At 43.4% G+C, this 12,902-nt stretch overlaps 1 protein-coding gene across 1 annotated transcript in view; it reads left to right on the forward strand.

Moving 5' to 3' along the window:
- CRB1 (crumbs cell polarity complex component 1) overlaps nucleotides 1–12,902 on the forward strand; it is a 201,718-nt gene that overhangs the window by 112,861 nt on the left and 75,955 nt on the right. The window lies entirely within an intron of this gene.

The following is a 12,902-nucleotide window of genomic DNA, read 5'->3' on the forward strand; positions in this document are numbered from 1 at the left end:
ATTTTGTGGTGTTTCTGGTTGGCAGGTCAATGAGGTCTTTCATGTATCCCAGTGCCTCGCCATAAATAATTTTATGAACAGTCATGCAGATTTTGAAGGTGATACGTTCTTTGATTGGTAGCCAGTGCAATTTTTCTCTGAGTGGTTTGACGCTGTCAAAACGTGTTTTTCCAAATATAAGACTGGCTGCTGTGTTTTGGGCGGTCTGAAGTTTCTTTATGATTTGATCCTTGCATCCCTCATAGATTCCATTACCGTAATCTGCGTGGCTTAGTACCGTATAAAAATATAAAGTCAACATATATATAGTTACTGTTACCCACATCTCCTAAACAAATTTCGCCATTGAACATATAGCACCAAAAAATGGTATGATAGACCAAATATAGTGCGCAACTATCCAGCTCATTTTCGAAAGAGATCGCCGGCCATCTTCCGACACAAATTGGGAGATGGCCAGCAAACTCTTGATCCCGGCCAAATCGGTATAATCGAAAGCTGATTTTGGCCGGCCCCAACTGCTTTTTCGTCACACCGCCGGCCAACCTTCAAGGGGGCATGTTGGTAGGGTAGCAAAGGTGGTATGGGGCGGGGTGGGGGCATGGTTACGAGATGGCCAGCTTCATCTTATAATGGAAAAAAGATGGCCGGCTCAGACGAGCATTTCGCCGGCTGGACTTGGTCCATTTATTTTTAGGACCAAGTCACAAAAAAATGCCCCAATTGACCAGATGACCACCGGAGGGAAGCGGGGATCACCTCCCCTTACTCCCCCAGTGGTCACCAACCCCCTCCCACCCAAAAGAAATTAAAAAAAAAGTTTTTTGCCAGCCTAAACGTTTTTTGCCAGCCTGTATGCCAGCCTGAAATGTCATACCCAGCTCCCTGACAGCAGTATGCAGGTCCCTGGAGCAGGTTTTAGTGGGCGCAGTGCACTTCAGGCAGGTGGACCCAGGCCCATCCCCCCTACCTGTTCCACTTGTGGTGATATATGTTAAGCCCTCCAAAACCCCCCTAAAACCCACTGTACCCACATGTAGGTGCCCCCCTTCACCCCTTAGGGCTATGGTAATGATGTAGAGTTGTGGGGAGTGGGTTTGGGGGGATTTGGGGGGCTCAGCACCCAAGGTAAGGGAGCTATGCACCTGGGACCTATTTTTGTTTTTTTTTTAATGTTTAGAAGTGCCCCCTAGGGTGCCCAGTTGGTGTCCTGGCATGTCAGGGTGGCCAGTGCACTACAAATGCTGGCTCCTCCCATGGCCAAATGCCTTGCATTTCGCCGGGTTTGAGATGGCCAGGCCCAGTTTCCATTATTGCTGAAAACCGAAGCTGGCCATCTGCTGAACACCTGGCGATCTCAACATTTGACCTAAATGTTGATTTAGCCGGCCCCAAGCATATTTCAAAAATACGCTTGGCTCCGCCCCCTTGCGGAGCCGGCCCCAAATATGGCCGGCGCCATTCAATTATGCCCCTCAATGTCACTCAACAAGATAAACAAAAGTCTTACCACAAAACGGTGTACTTATCTCTGCAGTCCTTCAACAGTTTTTCAGGCAAAGTCCATGTTGTTCCATATCAAGCTGTCACAGGTGCAACCGTTATATATTCAAAGTGTAATCCATAATCAGTATGTTTATTAAGTGAGTCACTTTCAAGATGAATTAAATCACTTTCAAGATCAATTGAGTCACTTTAAAGATTGTGACAATTCTCCAAATGTTGTACACAGTCAGGTGCCACGGCGTTATACCATGGGCAATAATGTTGACATCTGAGCCCGTCTTTAAAATAACCGAACCCAACATGATCTGTGTTTCGTTCCTCAAGGCATCATCAGGGGTCAGCAGTCTTGTATTATCTCATAGACTAACAGGCAGTTGAAAACTCCACACCAGGCTCACATACAACACAGCAGGTTTGACCAAAAGACACTAGGTATTTGTTAAGGGTATCCCGAAAACCTGACTGGCTAGTGGTCCCCCAGTACAGGTCTGAGAACCACTGGTCTATAGTCAGTTTTTAGTGTCCTGCAATTATACAAGCATTTTTATAAAAGCAAATAATGATGTGCAAATATGGATGTTAGATGTGTCATGAAGGACCTTCAGTCATTCTTGATATGTAGGATAGAGGTTGTACAAAAAGATAACACCATTATAACTCAGGGTCAGCCTGGTGGCTCAGTGGTGGTGGCATGCACTGCCATACCAAAGACTTGTGTTTGGTCAGAGCTAAATTTCACTTCTGGGTGCCCATAGGTAATCCAGTGAGGGGGAGAAGGAGGAAGAAGTTCCTTTTCCTCCTCCGTTTACACTCAGAGCTTCTCTTCTCCTCCCTTATTTACTGCTGTCCTGCTAAGGAAAAATTGGCCTGGTTGTACTGTAGCATCTGCCAAAGAAAATTTAGAGGGGCTTACCAGCCCTTACACACTGAAATGCTCTGCAGCACTCAATTCCCACGCCTTGCATAGGCTTCCAGTCACCCTGAGAGCCCATGCCAAGGGAGGAAGGGTGATGCAGGGCCTTTCACTGTTGATTACTCCTGATATGCAATGAAAAAAAAGAGAAACCCAAAGTGCAAAGTGAGACTGAAGATATGAATTTAAATTTGTGCCATGATGAACAAACTTTTTTTTCTATGTGCAGTGTACAAAAAACTACTGAACCCTTCGTAAATATTATTCACTGAAACCTTAGTGATTGTGGCAAACCGTTATGAAATCATAGTGAAATAAAGACAACCAATTCCACCATACTTATCTGGCGCTCCAAATGATTAGTAGAAAGGAATAATCAAACCAACCTTTTAAACAATAAAATCAGGCATAAAAAATACACAGTACATAACTTTAAAGGGAAATAGGAAAGAATAGTATACTTTGTCCCAACAAAACTGTTGTGCATTGCCATGGTGCACTATACTTTAGTGAAACAGACACGCCCCGGAGCAAATGCATATATATATTTTTAAAAGGCACCAACATGATGTGACAAAAATTAACATGGCTGCCTAAATATAAATATAAGTTGCATAGTTGAAAAGTGGGAGGGTTGTAAGCATTTCTAAAATCTATGTGAATTATAGAATACACCTGCTCCGCGCCTAATTTAGGTATCTGGATTTACACCAGGTTTTCCTTGGCATAATTGACTGTGACTAAACTTAGTCATGTGGACTGGCCCTTGGCATATTCCAGTGTTTCCCAAGTCCAGTCCTGGAATACCCCTTGCCAGTCAGATTTTCAGGATATCCACAATGACTATGCATGAACTTGATTTGCATGCACTGATTCTATTATATGCAAATCTCTTTCATGCATATTCATTGTAGATATCCTGTAAAACTGACTGGCACAGGGTACTCCAGGACAGGACTTTGGGAAACACTGGAGTATTCTATAAACCAATCAGAAATGTAGGCTTAGTCTTTAAAGTATACCTATATTAAAGTGTACATTATAGAATATGTCTATGCGAATTTCATATTGGCACCAAATTTTTAGGCGTGATATAGAATCTAGTCCTATATGTACAGAATTTATGCTAGTGTTTTTAAAGACACCTACATCTGTAAAAAATAAGCAAAACATTGGCACCTTCCTGCCCTATTAACTCCAATGCCCTGTTTTTAAATGACCCTCTACATGCTGAAGGTGTTATCATTCTACATAATGAAAAAGCAAAGCTGCTTAGAGTTTCATGTCCTCCTCTCTTATCAGTCTATTACAGCAGCAGGTTGTTTTCTCAGTCTATGTAACTCTCACTTCTAGTACTGACACGGCACCCTTTTGCCTAGAAACTCAGGGAAGAGAAGCAGATATGCTCTTTCAGGCTGAAAAGAGCCAGCATGAGGGTCATATGTAACCTAGCAGTCAGTTTTCCATCCTGGTATTAGATCAAATTAGAGCAGCAGGCTAAGAACCAGGAGATCTGAGTTCAAACTCTGCCCCTTGTGATCTTGAACAAGACACTAAGGGCTCCTTTTACTAAGGTGCGCTGAAAAATGGGCTGTGCTAGTGTAGGTGCGTGTTTTGGGCACATGCAGATCCATTTTCAGCGCACCTGTAAAAAAGGCCGAAAATGGACGTGCGGCAAAATAAAAATTGACACACGTCCATTTTGGGTCTGAGACCTTACCGCCAGCGGTAATCGTCTACACATGTAGAATTATGATTACGCCCGGTTTCCGCCGCATGCAGGAAACTAAAAATTATTTTCTTGAGCGCTTAGTGGATGCATGTAAAAAACAAAATTACCGCCGGACCTCATGGTAGCCGGTTGGTAACTCCAAATTGACGTATGTTGGGCGTGAGTAGGCACCTTATGCGGCTTAGTAAAAGGGCCCTTAACCCTCCATTGCCTTAGGTACAAAGTTAGGGGTCCTTTTACTAAGGTGTGCTAATGGATTTAGCATGCCACGCAGCCTACAGTATACTTACGGGCTGCATGACACTTAACGCACACTAATTCATTAGCATACACTAAATCTGTTAGCGCACTGTTAGTATAAGAATCCCTTAGATTGCGAGTCCTCTAGGAGAGAAAAATACCTACTTTACCTGAATGTACACCTCTTCGATAGCTCTTGCACTTGTAGGTGATATGTAAGATATTTAAACAAATAATAAAGTATATCTAATTTTAATGACTGAATATATAAAATGTGCCTTTATTAGCATGTGTGGCATAAACATGAGAATAACCGGGAGTAAATTGGGCAAAAGAAGAAAAGTTAGCCTTCTGCAAGGCAAAGCAACCATACAACAAAGCAGAGGAGACTGCAAATGAAAGACTACCAAGCAAACGACAAACAGCAATGCTAGAAAAAGGGCTATATTACAAATACAACAGAATGCCTCCATCAGGGTCTGACATACTGAAAATATATAAAACATGTAACAAAGAAAATCCTAAAGCATTGTCTAACAATCTAGATATAATTGTCACAAAAGAGGTTTTAGGGATGTCCAGCTAAACTAGAAAATAAACCAAAACAGCCAAAAAAGAGAAACCAAAGAATTCATAGCTTAAAAATAAAAATAAAAATAAAAACAAAAACAACAGGTTGCCCACCTAGAGAAGAATCCAACACCCTACGAATGCTACTACTGCTATTTATCATTACCAGTGTGTTTCTTCTAGCAAAAAAGGTGTCAGTACTCAAATGTCAGGCCACCCTTCAGGGATGAGGTGATCACTAAGGGACTCACCCCACAATAGCCAGGACCCCTGCAACCAGTCACAGAATCTATGACAAGGTAGAATTGGTGTCGAGCCTGAGCTCTTTCATTAAAACTTGGGGACCATGGGCCAATTTCAGCACACAATGGGAAAGGTACCGATACTCAGTACCCCCAAGTACCCCCCTCAAAAAAAGCCCTGATCATTACTAAAGTGCCAATAGACACACACAACTCTGTATAGAGACATGTAAAAGAAACCATCACTGCTCCGTAGAGCTCAAATTTAGTCATACATACAAACAACAGCATCTAAGAGAACATATAGATTTTACACAGAAGCAACATTTTTGTTATTGTTGCTGTTTTCTTTTTTAATATGGTGAAAATATTATGGAGTTCTTTGCCCCATTATCATAGAGAAGAAATAAGTTTTAAGAAATGTAAGATTAGTTTGATGTTTTATCATTTCTTATTCAAAGTTGGTAGACTGGGTGCTGGTGGTTGCAGGTATTGTGTGCTGGTGGCAGTGACGTAGCTAGACCTGACATTTTGGCTGGGCCCAGAGCTAATATGGGTGGGCACTATATATATATATATATATAGTGAAGTGCTTACCCCACCCAGAAATTCCACAACAATAAATTTTAATACTGCCCAGGCCCCAGCTAGTTTAATTTTTAAAAAATTACATGTTAAAATTATGGTGTAAAAAAAAAAGCATTACAAAATTTATTACCTGCAGTGCTGGGCTGGGCTGGCAGCTGCTTGGAACACATCTCGAAGAACTTTTCCCACGTTTCCAGGGCCAGGCTCGCACTAGCTCAATGCTCAGCCCTGTAAGCGACAGCGTGCACTGCATGCAGCTATTGTTTAGCCTGCCCTGTGGCCGAGAGCGAGCGGAGTGAGAACAAGGCTGAGCTGAGGCTGAGCACGCCGCCACACACAGCCACGTCATACCGCGTAGGATAAAACAACGAGCATTGCGACGCGACCTGCATTTCAGTGCCGCTGCCACTGCGTGCCGTGCTGACTCGAATCTGCCTCTCTGCAAGCCCGAAAGGTAGGTGGGCTGCACTCTGGAGATCAGCTGAGCGGGTGCCGTCTGCCGTGCCACGCTATGCGATGACTCACACAGTGGAAAAAGGCTGCTGCAGTGTGTGCGCTTGGGTGGGCGGGCCTGAGCTGAGATTGGATGGGCCTGGGCCCACCCAGACCCACCCGTAGCTACGCCCCTGGCTGGTAGTTGCAGGTATTGTGAACTAGGAATGACGGTAATTTCCTCATGCTTTCATTTTTATTTTATTTTTCTTTTTTTTTCCTTGATTGAAATGTAAACAGTTTTTTTCTTATTTTAATTTGGTTTATGAGTTTTACTGTAAACCAGTTTACTTTTGTTAAAGAGCGGTATAGTAAGTTTATCAATAAACATAAACATGAGAGGATGAGTGTTTTGGTAGCATACTCAGAAAAGAAGAATAGATGTTAAAAAGGAAGAAACCACTCACTTTACCTACTGAAGGAGAGAGAGACGTCAAAGAGCACCCCAAGGTTCTGAGCAGGGGCGTAGCTACGGGTGGGCCTGGGTGGGCCCAGGCCCACCCAGTTTCAGCTCTGGCCCACCCACCCAAGTGCACAGACACTGCCCGCCCACTTTTCCTCCAAGCCCGCGCCAGCACCAGCTCCCATTGCTGGCCACTGCTGCTTTTCCTATTGAGCAGCAGGGCCGGCGCTACAAAAAGAAGAAGCGCTCAGGGGCAGTGATGTAAGAGACGGAAGGAGCCTGCAGAGCCAGCAGCCAATGCCTCAAGGCTGCCTGCGGAGGTGCCGTGCTTTTTTTTTTTCAACTTTTTTTGTCGTTAGCGCTCAGCTCAGTCAGCTGAGCGCTTCTTCTTTTTGTAGCGCCGGCCCTGCTGCTCAATAGGAAAAGCAGCAGTGGCCAGCAATGGGATCTAGGGCTGGCGCTGGCGGGCCTGAATCGGGAGAGGGAAAAAGCAGATGGAAGGATGAGGAGAGAAAGAGGGAAAAAGCAGATGGAAGGATGCAGAGAGAAAGAGGGAAAAAGCAGATGAAAGGATGCAGAGAGAAAGGGGAGAGACTAGAAGGATGTGGAGAGAGAAGGGACACTGAACAGAAAAGGGTAGAGAGATAGAGAGACACTGGTTAGAAGGAGGTAGAGAGACACATTAGATGGAAGGATCAGGAGAGAGGGTAGATGGGTGGAAGGATGGGGAGAGAAAGAGGGAGACGCTGGATGGAAGGGTAGGGAGAAAGAGGGAAGACGCTGAATGGAAGGGTACGGAGAAAGAGGTGACGCTGGATGGAAGAATGCAGAAAGAAAGAGGGGAGACTACTGGAAGGATGGGGAGAGAGAGGGGAGACACTGGAAGGATGGGGAGAGAAAGAAGAGAGCTGCTGGATGGAAAAGGAGAGTAGTGAAAGACTGGAGAATAAGAGGAAGGGGCATGGGGAGAACAAGGGTGAGAAAAAGATGAAAAGCCATAAGTAGATGAAGGAAATTAAAGAATGGATAGTAAGAATGAATTAAATCTGGACAGAGAGAGAGGCAGAAAAATATTGAAGAAAGCAAAGAAAAAGGAGAGAAAAATGAGAAATGGCCAGGAAACCGTGGCAGAAGAGTTATGCGAAAACGAAGGAAAGCAGAATCTAGAGACTGGGAGCAACACAATGAGAAAAAGTAAATGGCCATACAACAAAGGTAAAGAAAATAACTTTATTTTTAATTTAGGATAAAGTAATATGGTACCTTTGTTTATAAAGTTTCAGAGACCAATACTTCCTTCCTTAGGTCAGGAGAGGATATCGTAACAGCATTATACTGACCTTAGGCAGGAGGTTTTGGCCTCTGAAAGCTCATTGAAAAAGGTGTTAGGCTATTAAATAAATTGTCTGAAATCTGATGCACTGAAAAACAGCACTTTACCCTGTGTGACAAATGCATCTGATTAGTGTGACAAAATTTTGCTGGGGGAGGGGGGGTAGAGAGAAAATTTTGTGCCCACCCACTTTGGGTTCAGGCCCACCCAAAATTGGCAGTCTGGCTACGCCACTGGTTCTGAGTCCAGGGAACTGGAAGGATGAGACTGCCACCTGCAGAGTCAGAAAAAGAGGGCTGTGTGAAAGTAGGTTTGAGGGGAAGGCTAAGGAGTTCTATCTTGGCCATGTTAATTTTAAGGCCATCCTATTTTAAAGAGCAGCATTTTAAAATCTACTTTTTAAAAATATATCTTTGAGAGTAGCATTTTCCTGTATTTTTATCTATTGATACCCAATTGCACTTAACTAGAATATACAAATTCTTGGTCTGTCAGAGAAATTCTCAGTCACCTTAGCATAAACTGCATAATGAGTTTTATAGTAAACCCTTTTAATCTGGCTTGTATTGAACACAATGCAAAGCTAAATCAACCAGAGAGATGTGGAACCAGCTAATCTCAGGACAGAAGCCTCTGTTCCTTGGAATGGTTTCTACATTTTTCATAACTTGCTTCCTGGATTATGTGGCTAGTATATAGTACAGCTGTAGCAAAAATGACTGCACAAAGGACATGGATTTTCTTAATTTTAACAGTGGCATCTACAGGCAATTTGAAGGGAGGTTGCATTCCATTTTCAGTTTAAAAAATTACAAACATTCAAGCATCATGTTTCATGCATGCAGTAATCTTTTGTCGGGCTAATTCTTAGGGACTGATGGAAAAATGGAGATAATCGCATGGTTCCTGTGGTTTAATTACAGTAACAGTGTGAAACTGTATTGCATACATGGAGTCAATGACACAATTAAACTCAATTGAGATGTTGTTAGCTTTCAATTGATATGATTTATTATAGAATTTGAACAAAATGGTATTGTTGATGTGCAATTGTCTGAAATGTACACTAATACACACAGCACAGCTAAATGTAAATTAAAACGCATGTGGGGTTAGCAAGCAATTTCTAATGAGCGCTGAGTCTGGCAGGCAGACGAGAAGCTAATTTGCAAAGGGATTTTTCACATCTTTGTGCCTGTGGCAAAAAAATCTTTGCTGAACTAAGTCCAGGGTCCTGCATGAATGGATGTATCCTATCATGCATAACCTCCAGTACTGAAGCAGAAGTGTCAGTGAAGATGGGGATTAAGAGACCGCAGCAAAACATCTTTGGGATTTCCTTTGGAAAATTTGGTTAACAAATTCAGCATAAATTCAGAGTAACTGAAAAAATCATTATATTTAACTCTGTAGCTGACTGTAACCTTCAAAACAGGCTGAGAATGACAAATTCTTTGTACATGTCTGTTTAACTAAGTTTTGATTCACAGGTAATACTAGGCAACCTGGTTGTATAAACTGAGCAATTAATGAAGGGTCAGATGTACGCAATAGTCTTCATATAGACAGCTGGGGAATAATTTTATAACAGGCAGTTTATAAAAATGTTCAAAACTATGCATATTTTTGGAGGAGTAGCCTAATGGTTAGTGGAGTGGCCCAAGAACCAGGATACTGGGTTCAATTCCCACTGCAGCTTCTTGTGACTGTGGGCAATTCACTTAACTGTCCATTGCCCCAGGTATTAAATAAGTACCTGTATATAATATGTAAACTGCTTTGATTGTAACCACAGAAAAGCACTATATCTAGTCCCACCCCCACCCCAATTTATAGATGCCACTACTGTTGTCAATCCCAATACTTTTTCAAGAGCTATCTAATATGCAAATGGGTTCATTTTTGAAACAGAAAAACATTCAAAAAATGGCATAACAGAAAAATATACATTTTTATCACAGAAAAATGTCTAAAGCTTATAATCAAAAAAAAAATTTGTTCAAGTCTGCAAGTTGCTTAAAAAAATGTTCCCAGAGGAGTCATTCTGTGGGCGTGACATGGGCGGTATTACATGATGAATGTTTTCTGCCCATAATGGATAGCAAAACAGTTTCCTAGGGGTGGGAAGAAAAATGTCTGGAATCAGACCTACTTTAAAAGTGTCTAGGGTAAGGCCAAACCTGTCTGTAGACCCAGCTGTAATTTTGCTGAGTTGGAGAGTGGAGAGGTGAAAATGGTTGCTTGTGAGAAATAGTGAAGAGTTGCTGGATGCTTTGTTGCCTTTGTCTGTTTGCCTCAGTCTGAACTTTTTGACCTCAGCCTCCTCTGTGTCTCAGCTCCCTAAGTCCTTGCCCACACCTGCTAGCTCCCAGCCATACATATCACTTCTTTTGTATCTTGCCCCCTTCCCTCATCTTAACCCTCACTGGCCCCAAACCCCCACTCCTATCATTCTACAAGCCTACCTACTTGTCTTCTGTCTCTCATTGCTCCCCCTGTTTGTCCTTTCCCAGTTTGTCACTGTGTTCTCGGCTGTTGCTGTTTGTGTGAAGGCTATGTGCTGTTCCTGGGAGAGTGAGTGCTTACTGCTATAGCTGTGTGCATCTGGATTGTTTGTCAGTGGTGGGCGAGTGAGTGTCTTGGCCACCTGGTGTGTGTCTCATGACTGTTGGTTGGTGCGGGGCTGGTGCCAGGTCTCATGAGGTGCAGTAGGCGGAGGTGTACACAGTGGTGTTTCTAGGGTCAGTGGATTGCACCTGTGGTGGTGGGACACTTGTACATCAATCATGGATGTGCTGAATGCTTTAGTGGTTCACACCTTGCTGAAGGTAGATGAGAGTTTGGAGAGGAGGCGCCAGAGGAGATATCCCTATCAGAGAGTCTTTAGGCTCTGCACCCGCTTCCTGGACCTCATTCCTGGACTAGGTTCCACTGCGACAGAGCTGCCATACAGCACCTCTGTGACCAGCTACAACCCCCATCCTCCAGCTCAGGACACGTAAGAATAATCCTGTGCCTCCCTCACCTTTCTGGCCACTGGCACCTTCCAATCAGTGCTAGCAGTCAATGCAGGTCTTACTCAGCCCACCAGCTACCTTGCTCAGTTCCTCGATGCCTTTCTCACTGCCTTGTAGCGCTATAGAAATGCTAAATAGTAGTACTTCTGACTATATTACCACAAGTTGGTGGAGACAGGGATCAGGTGAAGGGCCTTCTTGGCATCACGTACATTATTATTTTTGACATGTTGTGCAAAGCTCCTCACATAGCCTGTGACAGATAGCAACACGCAGATTGTGGGGGGAGGAGGGTGGCCTAAGTGGGTGGGTATACATTATATGGGCACAGGTGCTACGTGAGCTGAAGTGGCCATGGAAACAGAGGGGGGCATGGTGGCCTTTCTGTGGAGCATGTGCACCGTTGCTGGGAGGTAGGGATGGGCCGTGGGATAAAGGAGGTGTGCCTTTGCCCAGCTGAATGTACTTTAGTGAGATGCGGGGGTGGGGGGGGGGTGTATGGGGGGGGGGGGGGGTCCAGATATGTGGAGCTCCCTCATTTTAGCATTGCATGGTTTGTGGAGGAGGCCCCATAATAACATGTCATTGGATATTCTGCACATTCTGATTTCAGCAATGCTTTTTTTTCTTTCTTATGAAAAAGCAATAACATGTATTGCAACAAAGGGACATCAATGCATGCAACCCTGCCTATGTATGGTGGTTGCACATGAGTGGTACTGTGATCCTGTGGGGCAATGCTTTACGCTCACCTTTCTTGACTGCTCCTTATAGATCTCCATGCTCTCATGGAGACATTGTGAGGGGGCAGGTGGTGGTGGTGGTGTTTCATTATTTGTCTCCTGTGCCTGAGGTACAGGAGGCCCAGTAGTCTTCTCCACAGAGAAATTTGGTTCCCTTCTCAGAGACATAGCTGGGCACTCTGAGGAACATTCCTCCACATACAGAGGTATATATGCACATTTTACACATAGAGGGTACGTCCTGCTGTTGCTGTCGATGTTTTTTCGACATGAGGACCAGTACTGCTGTTGCACATTTCACGCAATGTATTTTCGATTAGCGGAAACATTTATCTCCAAATGTCTAGGGAGTTTTCAGTATGTCCTCTTTCAAAACTCTTTTTTTTTTTTTTTGCATGTGTGTATTTTCGAATATTGGAAAATGTTTAGGGCTCTGTTTACTTAGCCATGATGAAGGCGCACTATCGTTTTTAGTGCATGCTAACTGTGTAGGTGCCCACAATGAGTGCCTACACAGCACACGCTAATTTTGTGCACATGCTAAAAATGCTAACACACCTTAATAAACAGGGACCTTAGTTTTTTCTTCCATTATGGACGTCAGTTTTTAAGCATATTCCGATAAATATTTATTTCTCCATTTGGAAGTCATATTGTAAATGCCCCTCCACATCTCCAATTTAGGGGCAATGTTATCAATGCAGGTTACCATTAAGATGTGTTATTTTCCATTACCTTGTGCTATATTAGCACAGGTCCTATGTGGCCTAGTTATTAATAACTGGGGTTGACAGTAAAATAACATGTCTTAAGTAACCCATGCTGATAACTCCCCCCCCCCCCCCCAAGTCTACTTAAAATAGACCATGTTGGGTTCTTCTTCACTAATCACACCCTTCATATTTTTAGTCGTAGGTCCACTGTAGTCCTTTTGCATTAAACTTTTTTTTTTTGCTGTCTGTAATAAAAATTATGCCAGCCCCACAATCTGTTCATTTCTACTGTGTATTTATCCATTTTTCCAGTCAGTAAATGCACCCAGCCCTGCATCAGAGATATTCTCAGGTTCTCGGCCTCATCAGTTTAATTAGTTTGGTGCACTCTGTCCCTCAGCGTCTCTTCA

Source organism: Microcaecilia unicolor, chromosome 6 (genome assembly GCF_901765095.1).
Source record: "Microcaecilia unicolor chromosome 6, aMicUni1.1, whole genome shotgun sequence".
NCBI classification, from domain to species: domain Eukaryota; kingdom Metazoa; phylum Chordata; class Amphibia; order Gymnophiona; family Siphonopidae; genus Microcaecilia; species Microcaecilia unicolor.